At 44.4% G+C, this 9,727-nt stretch overlaps 1 long non-coding RNA gene across 2 annotated transcripts; it reads left to right on the top strand.

Moving 5' to 3' along the window:
• The first annotated feature begins 3,983 nt into the window (after positions 1 to 3,983).
• LOC124674263 lies at positions 3,984 to 8,336 on the top strand. 2 transcript variants are annotated; one of them, XR_006992964.1, is made up of 3 exons: positions 3,984 to 7,172; positions 7,295 to 7,342; positions 8,064 to 8,336. It is a non-coding gene; the product is annotated as an uncharacterized LOC124674263 (long non-coding RNA). The 2 variants fall into 2 exon arrangements; XR_006992963.1 differs by having other exon boundaries at positions 3,984 to 7,342.
• The last annotated feature ends 1,391 nt before the right edge of the window (positions 8,337 to 9,727 follow it).

The raw sequence follows: 9,727 nt of genomic DNA, 5'->3' as shown, positions 1-9,727 counted from the left end.
CTTCGACGATGCAGCTCGATCTTTTCGCCTTGCTGCTAGGTTCAAAGATATCATCGTCGTCCTCACTCTCAGCCGTCCACCGTTCTGGATATTTCAAATCCCTTTTCCTATCTTCTTCATTCTTCCATGTTAGTGACTTCTACTTCTCATTCAACCTGATAAGCTCACACCTTATTTCCTGTGGGCTGCGAGCAGGCATCTTCTTGACTAGATATCCATAAGACCAAGTCTCAAATTTCCTACCCACCTTACGGAGCAAGGCATCACTACTGATGAACTCCTCGAATGTCTCTACCTTACTCCCCCTCATCAAATATCGGGCACTGTCTAGAAGAGGTTCGGCCATGAATTCGTTGAAAAGATGGGGGGATTCTTATATGGGGGATCCATCTTGTTGAGAGAATACACTGAAACAAAAGGAAACGGTGTGGGGTTTTTATAGGCTAGAAGGGATGACTTTGATGTGAGTGGGAAAAAGTGGCGGGAGATTTGGGCAGGAAAAAATGGCGAGAAAATTGGGCGGGAAAAAATGGCGGCCAATTTTAGCGGGAAATAATTGAGCCAAAATTTCGGACACAATATTTTTGTGGCAAATTCATTTTACATTAATACTAAAACTGAAATTAAGATACATTGCAGCTGAAATTAAAATACGGCTTATCACTACAACGGAATTTAAGATACAACGACAAACTAAAACTGAAATTAAGATACATAGCCAGTACGACACATCATACTACTTTCCCTGCGTCCACCGTTGCCATTTTTCTGACTTGTCGCCGCGTTCTTCTGCCGCTTGCACTTCAGCATCTCTTTCCCTTAGTCTCTTCCTTTCCGCTTCACGAGTCTCCCTGCGCACCTCTTTCTCTGCAAACCTTCGTGAAGCCTCATCATCCATCCTCTTCTGATTCACCTCGCGATTACAAGCTTATTTCGCCCTTAGTTTCTGGATCTATCTCTCTCGCTCTGCTTTAGCATTAGCACGAGCCTTTTCCTGACGCTCCTCCTCAAAGAACATTCCCCACACACGTCGGTGTTTATCCTCAACCTCCTGGCGCGCCCAATCCGGCTGCTCCGTGTCTATCCAGTGAAACCATTTGCATATGGGTGGGGAAGACTTCACCACAAATAGTAACATTAAATCACATTCATAAATAAATTTATGCCTACATAAAATTATGTCGGAACATACCATCGGTTACGGGGTGGATCATGCTCATAGCTCGCACACATGAAAAAATTCATGCCGAACCAATCGGGGAAATCCTCCACCTGCTTAACCTTAGCAAGATGGCCGCACCAACACCGCTCCGTAGTCACACCCGGGGGCAAACTTGCAGCCATCGCCTTCACCGGCCTAAACTCCTGATCAGAGCATGGCACACTCATGACGGCTAAGGGTGAGCGAACAGAAAAAAGAGAGAGATAGAAGCACTTGTGCAACGAAGAGTGTCGATGCCTGCTTTTATAGGGAAAAATCCGAGAGCGTGACGGGAAAATATAGCGGGAGATGGTGGCGGGATAAAATTGACGGGAGATGGTGGCGGGAAGGAGTGGCGGGAAGGATGGCGGGAAGGAGTGGTGGGAAGGGTGATGGGGCGGGAGGGAAACACGGCGGTGTCAACGGAAAAAGGCGGGAAAAAATTCAGCTGCAAACAGCTCGGGTTCACCTAACCCGAATTACCTGAATCGGCACATCTTCGATTTATTAAAATCGGGTTCGACAACCCCGATTTCTTCTTTCCCTTTTCTTTCTTTTTTCTCGCCGCACGGTACAACGTATAATCGGGTTGGTCAACCCCAATTTTTAAATATCGGGGTACTCTGCCTCGATTTTTCAATTTCGGGTTCCATGAACCCAACGGTGTATTATTCCTGTAAAAAGTTAAAAAAGTATTATTTCTGAAATTAAAAAAAAAATGTATTAGTTTAAAAAAAATTGCTAGCGGCTGTCGAGGATGGACGGGGATGGAGCCGAGAAGGGTGAGAGGAACCTGGGCTGGGGCACGGGTCCGTGCTAGCAGCAGGCGACGGCGGGAAGCTCGTAGCGGCAAGGAGATGGTAGCATGCGGAGCACTGCTCGAGCACGCACTGGCTGCCTACAGGGCGCTGCCGTCGCTGCTCGTGACGTTGGAGCTACCGCCTGAGATAGAGAGGGATTGACTAAACAAGGAATTGCACTTTCCGGCCACCATAAAATGACATGACAGTAGAATGTAGGAGCACGGGCGCTGAACACATACCTTTAAGCTCAAGCTACGTTGCGACTTCGCTCTAAATTATTTATTCAGATCAAGCTGCTACTTCGGTCGGCTTTATTTCATCAGACCAAAATGTTGCAAGGCTCTCTGTTTCAAAAGAATTTTGCTGCTATCAGTTTGGTCAGACAATAATTTATCAAAATAGATAGATATGCAGTGGAGATAAAACTGAACTTATGTGGAAATATCAAAGCATTTTTCAATTATTTTTATTCAAACAAATGATTGGACAATATCCATTTGTGACAGTAAGTATAATCTTTTTTGGCACATACTTATGGGCTCTACATCACTTCTGGATAAGTTTAAAACTACGCTCAACAAAGGTATCGACACAATGAAAACTACGTTACACAATGGAGTATCAAGAAAAGAAGTCCACATAACCCTCTAAGTATTGTGTTTGTGATTGGCGGCAGAAATTGATGATTCGAGGGTGGCATAGCCTGGTCGAGTTTCCACACCGCTCCTCCTCCCGTAGCGCGCTGCTCCACTCAATCGCCAATGAGCCCATGAGCCTGCCTGCACCAGATTGAGCATGTGCATCATCGCATCGCCTTGCAGCCCGTGACCTTGCCGACGACGAGCAAGCACTGGAGATCACCACGGAGCAGTGTCCCCTCGGATCAGCTGCGTTGGTGCTGAATCGAGGCTCAGAGCGATAGCAGCCCAAGGAAGGTCTTCACCGTCGACAACTTGTTGGCGAGGCTGTCATCGGCCACGATGCGGGTTCGGTGCAGGACGAAGTCGTAGTCTGTTGCCGGTCGCGGCGGCCGTGCGCGGTCACCACGCCGGGCTTCCACGGGGGCGGGTCCCTGACGAGCATCACACAGCGCTGGAAGACGGCCGCGGCGTGCCGGAAATGATGCAGCTCCGGTAGTACTGGCGGTAGGCCTGCGCGAAGAGCGTGTCCTGTTGGCCATCGATCTGGCAGTTGAAGAAGATGGCCCGGTCTCCCTTGAAGAGTTGATGTGTAGCGCTCGGACGAATCAGGGAGGAGCTCTAACCTTTCTGATTCCTCTCCTGTTGGGGACGAATCGGGGATGAGCTCCAATCTCGCTGAATCGGGAATGGCTTCGGTGGATGCAACCTCTCTGATTCCCAATCGCACTCCAAGAACGTGGAGCAGCGGAGAGACGAGAAGAGCAGAGCGGCGATGTGACTGCGGGGGAGAGGAGTGAAGCGAAGAGGAGCGGGTGAGCGGCTCGGTGCAGTGCAGGCTGTCTAAAACCGCTTGTACACGTGGACTAAAACCACCTACAAAAACTGCCAAATCCGATATGGGGGTAATTTGCATACTTAGGGGGGATTTGTCCCAGTTAATAGTTAGGGGGTTAGCATCCCAAACACAATACTTAGGGAGTTATATGGACTTATTTCGAGTATCAATGTACTCCTTCCGGTTCATATTAGATACATCCATATTAAAATCAATTAATATGAGTTCTAGATACATTCATATTAAAATCAATTAATATGAGTTCTAGATACATTCATATTAAAATCAATTAATATGAATCGGAGGGAGTATAATTTACTTACGCAATATCTATTTCGCAGCTAACCTCGTTTCGGGCTTCCAGCCAGGTCACGCTCGATGCCGTTCAATCCCGATCAGACGGTGCGGGCGAAGCAGTGCTCCACTCGGCAAACGACACCGCACACGCACGTACACGGTCCCACCGTACATCTCCTGTGGTCTATCTCGTTCCCCACTCGCTCTCCTGATGCGCCGCCCGCACCGGCCGCTGCTCGCCGGCCTAGCTCCACCCTGGTCTCCTCCCTCGAATTCCCGCGCCACGATACTGCTCTGATCCCGTGCGCTCCCCCACGCCTAACCCTGCTGATTCCATCCACCTCGCCCAATTTTCTAATTCGATTCGCGCCTGCGTTTGGAGGGATTCGACAGGGTGCTTTGCTGGGAAGTGCGGCTACACCTCACCGGTGCCGGAGCCGGCTTCATCCCGTCCGTGGCGGGGTGCGTCCTCGTCCCTGGCAGCCGGGTGTGTCCTGTCCGGTGACGGCTACATCCTCAGGGCGTCGGCTACATCCCGACGGCATCGCCAATATCCTCGCGGCGCCGGTGACATCCCCGCGGCCTCGATTACATCCCCATCATCGCAGATGAAGGCTTCTCGTCGTCGCGGCCGGGTAGGCTGAGAAGCCATTTCGTTCCTCGCACGGGGCTCCCCCGCATTCCACCAAATCGCGGCAGATTTGTCCGTCGATCCGCGCAGCTTGGTGGTGGGATCGTCCGGCGCCACTCTTCCTTCTCTCCGTCGGCATCCTAGTCGCTGGCTACATTCTCGTTCGCCGGCTACTTGTCCACACCGCCAGCTGGTTTCCAGCGCTGCCGGCTACTTCCCACGCCATCGGCTACATCCCAGCGCCGCTGGCTGCTTCCCCCACTGCCAGCTTCTTCCACGTTGCCGGCTACTTCGGTGCGTCGCTGTCTACATCCAGCGCTAGCGGCGACATGCCCGCGCTACCGGTTGCTTCCCCACCCGCATCCGCTACATCCTAGACCAGGTAATTGTTTTGTGCTAGCTTCTTTTGATTCAGTGGTGGTTCAAAGTTAAAGGTGTAGGATTTTGCGACCTGATATTGTAGATGTTGATTTTTTCGGTTTTTGATTCAGGATAGTGGAGATTCGTATCATATAGGTTCGATGTAACTAGAATTTGGATACATGAGGGGAGGCAGATGTATGCATGTGGGTGTAGCCCACAAGCTTATTTTATTTTTCATATAGGTGTTTAGCCTCATATGATTGCAAAGTCATATGTAGGTTTAACTCGCTGATCTAGTACATGTAGCTTTGTCAGGTTGTGACATCCTTTAAATTTGAGGTAGATATTGTCAAAGCTGTCTAATAATGTTCTTAACTCAAATATATTATCAATGTGAATTCTATGAAATACAGTGCAGTAGTAACTGTACATGTTTACACTTCAATTCCTTCAGCATATAAACGTTCTATGCAGGTAAATGATATACACAATTTATTTGTTAGTTTTGCTTTGGTTTATCTTTCTGATCTAATCATCTGAATATTTTATATTCGAGCAATCGTCATTGTGCAGACTAGACTATTGATGTGTATTAGTTAATGCAGCTTCTTTATCAAGTTGGGGCAAGAAAATCATATGTTGCTGATATACAAGTAAAACAGCCAGTACCTACTGCTCTTTTTGTCATGCTCACTAAATAATTACCACATTGTTCCTGTCCGAGTAGTCCAGCTAGTACACGTACATGTATAGATCTAGGAGTTCGTAACCGAGTAGTTCTGGTTTGAGTCGGTTAGCTATCCTGGCACATATATATGCGTGTCATACTGGCTTGTAAACCATCGTGAAACGTGAAAGCAATACAGAAAACAACGGGCTCGATACCAGTCCGTGGCAAATCGTTTCTTGTGTTGCTGTGTTGTGTTACGTGAAGTACTAGTAGCTAGCTGATCACAAGGATCGATCAAGCAAGATCTTGGCTTCGCAGTGGAAGCACTCCGCGTATTCTGGCTGGGCCAACACCCATATTTGTAGATAATCTGCATTTTTTTTGTTCTCCAAATTTTCCACATGATTGACAAAATCCCTGATCAGTCTACCCTACAAATATCATCAGAGAGGCACTATTATTGATTTCTTGCATTATTTTCGTGCTCCCAGCTATGTATTTTCGCTGCAGGTCCTTGGTCCTCAATCCGTTGTACAAAACATAATTTATCAGAATTCATGGACACTCTAACTATTAAGTTTTTCTTGTTACATTCGCGGTTCTTATGTTCAGTTCCCAGTAGTATATTTTGCAGCTTATTAGTTACTCAAAAGGCACGCTTTTGCTGCCTTTTTATACTAAATTTTCAAAACCATGAGCAAAGCAATTTTCCAGTGCTCCAGTCAAAGCATCCTACGTTTGTTAATGTTTCATTTATCATGGCTATTAGGAATTCACATCTTTTTTTTTTGCGAGAAGAATTCACATCTAATTAATTGACATACGTACATCTGTATCTAGATAAATTGTTTGGACGCATGGTGAATCCTCTTTTTCTTTTGCCACCCAGCTCTGTTGGTGCATCGTCCAATGAGTCCTACTGTGTGTTTCTATGTCTCCGCTTGATAACATCCTCGGCTTAATTTTTCCATCCAAAACTGATGTAATCTAATAAAGGTATGATCTCTTATAGAAAAGGTACCTCATAGAAGGGTATGAAGTGATTATTCAGTTATGCGTAGATAAATTGTTTGGACGCATGGTGAATCCTCTTTTTCTTTTGCCACCCAGCTCTGTTGGTGCATCGTCCAATGAGTCCTACTGTGTGTTTCTATGTCTCCGCTTGATAACATCCTCGGCTTAATTTTTCCATCCAAAACTGATGTAATCTAATAAAGGTATGATCTCTTATAGAAAAGGTACCTCATAGAAGGGTATGAAGTGATTATTCAGTTATGCGTGTCTTTGGAGGGGAAGAACTAGATCTTATGGTGTTGCTGGTAGCGAACATCGATAAATATCGTCTTAATATTTCATGAGTGTCCCCGTGGAGATGGTTCATCTAATCAACGATCTACGGCATCTCTGTCTGCATGAGTTTTATCTAGGACTGTTCCTCAAGGCCATCTAAATGCAGATGATACAGAACTTGGGTCTTAAAGAGAAGAGCAGACAAAGAATGTTGTACAAAATAGAAGATTGCGTACATCAATGACAGCGGTTGTGGCTTGCATGTGCTAACTTTTATCTGGTACTTGCCTAGCACCATATCGCCCTCAAACCTTTGTTCTGGTGTCTAATTAAGATCAATTCCTCCAAACCTGCACTCAAAAACCTTCAGCATCCCAGGTTATTGTTCTGCAAGTAGACAAAGAGAAGTTACTTCTATGCTAGAATAAGAAAATTTGCAAGGTAATATAATAAATGTTGCAAAATTAGACAAGGGAAGGCTACTTTTCTACTACGACATCCCATCACTATATGCAACCTGTCTACTGAATAATTTCTCTAATCTTGTTGTTTACTATCTGCAGGTATGTGTGTCTTCAGTGAACAAGTTCTAGGGTACGAAAACCCGAAAAGTAAGTTCCATGCAAAACTAGAATTACTGATACAAACAAGTGGAAGTAAACTCATTGTTTTCCACATGCTTTTGCTTTAGATAGAATCATGCACAACCAGTTCCCTGTAGCATACTAGATCGAAGGCAGTTGTTCTGTTTTGGTGCTTGGTCTATTCACAACCTGCTTTGATGATGCAATTTTGATAGATAGAAGGCAGCAAGTTTGCTAGGCGACGCAACTTGATACACAGAAAATAGCTTTTTTCTTGTACATGTAATACACCAGAATTTTTCTGAGATGCAACCTGCTAGTTTGCTACTTTGCATTCTCCTCTGCTTTTCACATTTTTTTTGTACCTAATGCCTTTGTCTGCCTGATGGAACATGCTCATAAGGAACATTACAAATGGAACATGCTAAAGTATATAGAATCATGGACATTAACCTGATATGGAAATGTTCCATCTAGTTCTTTTTCTATAGATGTAAATCACCAGATTTTTTGATGTGATGGAACCTGCTAAGTTGTTACCTTTTTATTTATTTTCCCTGGGTTTCACTTTTATTTCTACCCGATGCATCTCTATCTGCTAGATGGAACATGACAAATGGAACATGCTAGTTCTTTTCTATGCATGTAGAACACCATATTTTGTATGAGATGGAACCTGCTAGTTGTTATCTTGTGTATTTCTCCGAGTTCCCATGTTATTTTACATGATGCAACTTTTGTTTGCTAGATGTTACATGGTCATAAGGAACTTTGACAGCTGGAAGATGCTACATGGAGGAGGGGTATCTATATATTGAACTTTTTCCCTGCGGTGCAACATATTATGTGATTCGAGAGCCAGCTAAAGGAACAATTAAATGGAACCTTCCTAGATGGAAGCTTAAACTTTTTTGTGATGGAACTTTGTCTGATTCCCTATTACATAATATGCTCTCTGTGAGTTACATTTGGTTTTCAGTTATTATGTACCCAAGCAATACATGAAGTTCCTATTGCTTTTCTTGATGCTGTCCCCTTTGACTCATAACTTGTTGTCTATGAGTTACATTAGTTTTTCAGTTATTTTTTTAATGTAGCCAAACGTGTTAGTTTTATCAGTCAGTTATGTTATATTGGCCTTTCAATAGGTCCCATGAAAATTAACTCAACTACAACATCAATATGCAGTTACATGTAGAGTTCCCCTTTTTGATTCTACAACTTATGGTTTTATTGCCTTTCATGGAGTACTAGGAAGCCATGGCGCGGCGACACGCCGCGCCCGTACCTGTGATCTCAAGGCGCATAAGATACGACAATATGCACGAATTGTGTGCTCTAAGTTCAATTTATGAACTGAGATTCATACTATAGTCTACAGGAACTGGCATTGTTCTGCATGGCTGGGTGTCGAAATGATCTGGTACTGTTTAGTTTAGAAAAAACAACTACAGATAGTATTGGCAAATTTTCTGACGCAGTGTCATCTGTCTCAACCATACACACGCCGCGCCCGTGCCTGTGATATCAATGTGCATGAGATATGAAAATATGCACGAATTGTGTGCTCTAAGTTCAGTTTATGAATTGAGTTTCGTACTATAGTCTACAGGAACTGGTATTGCTCTGCATGGCTGGGTGTAGAAATGATCTAGTACTGTTCAGTTTGGGAAAAACAACTACAGATAGTATCGGCAAATTTTCTGATGCAGTGTCATCTGTCACAACCATACACATGCAACTCAGTAGCACACCGGGCGCCCATGCAAGTTCTTGCCGTTGCCAGTAATGGCATAGTATCAAGTAAGAAAAATATTGCGGTAAACAAAAGTATGCTAGAATAGCTAGATCACAAAGCGCGGGTGTAAATATTTCTGCACATTCAGAATATACAAAAGACAACTACATAAACTCTATGCTCTTAATTGCAATGTAAATATGGAGCATGTTCGTATAAACTTATGATTCTATTAACAATGATGGCACACCACTTAAAAAGAGTTTACACAGTCCATACTTAGATTTCAAGGACCAACCCTGTGGAACTTCATGCAAGAGATAAGATAGAGAATGTTGTGCTGACAACTGCATACGCTGTATGGCAGAAAATTGCAAGATATCACATAATCAGTCATCGAAGGTGAACACTGGCAGCAGATACCACACTAAAAATGTCAATTTATTCAGGAACACGCGAGAAAGCATGCCTTTTTTATAGGTAGAGGAAGAACCAAATACAAACTTCACACTTACAACACACGTGGCCAAGGCCAAAGAAGACAAACAAAATCCTCACAAAAACCCCCACAAGTTTCCACCTATCCGCTTCCTCGACAATCGCGTCGAGAAGATGAGCCTCCGACCTAGATTTATTTTTGAGGATCCTATTGTTTCGCTCAATCCAAAACGACC

Source organism: Lolium rigidum, chromosome 7, assembly GCF_022539505.1.
Source record: "Lolium rigidum isolate FL_2022 chromosome 7, APGP_CSIRO_Lrig_0.1, whole genome shotgun sequence".
In the NCBI taxonomy this organism is placed as follows: Eukaryota; Viridiplantae; Streptophyta; class Magnoliopsida; order Poales; family Poaceae; genus Lolium; species Lolium rigidum.
Note: the sequence above shows the minus strand (reverse complement) of the source record. Positions and strands in the feature narration are given on the sequence as shown.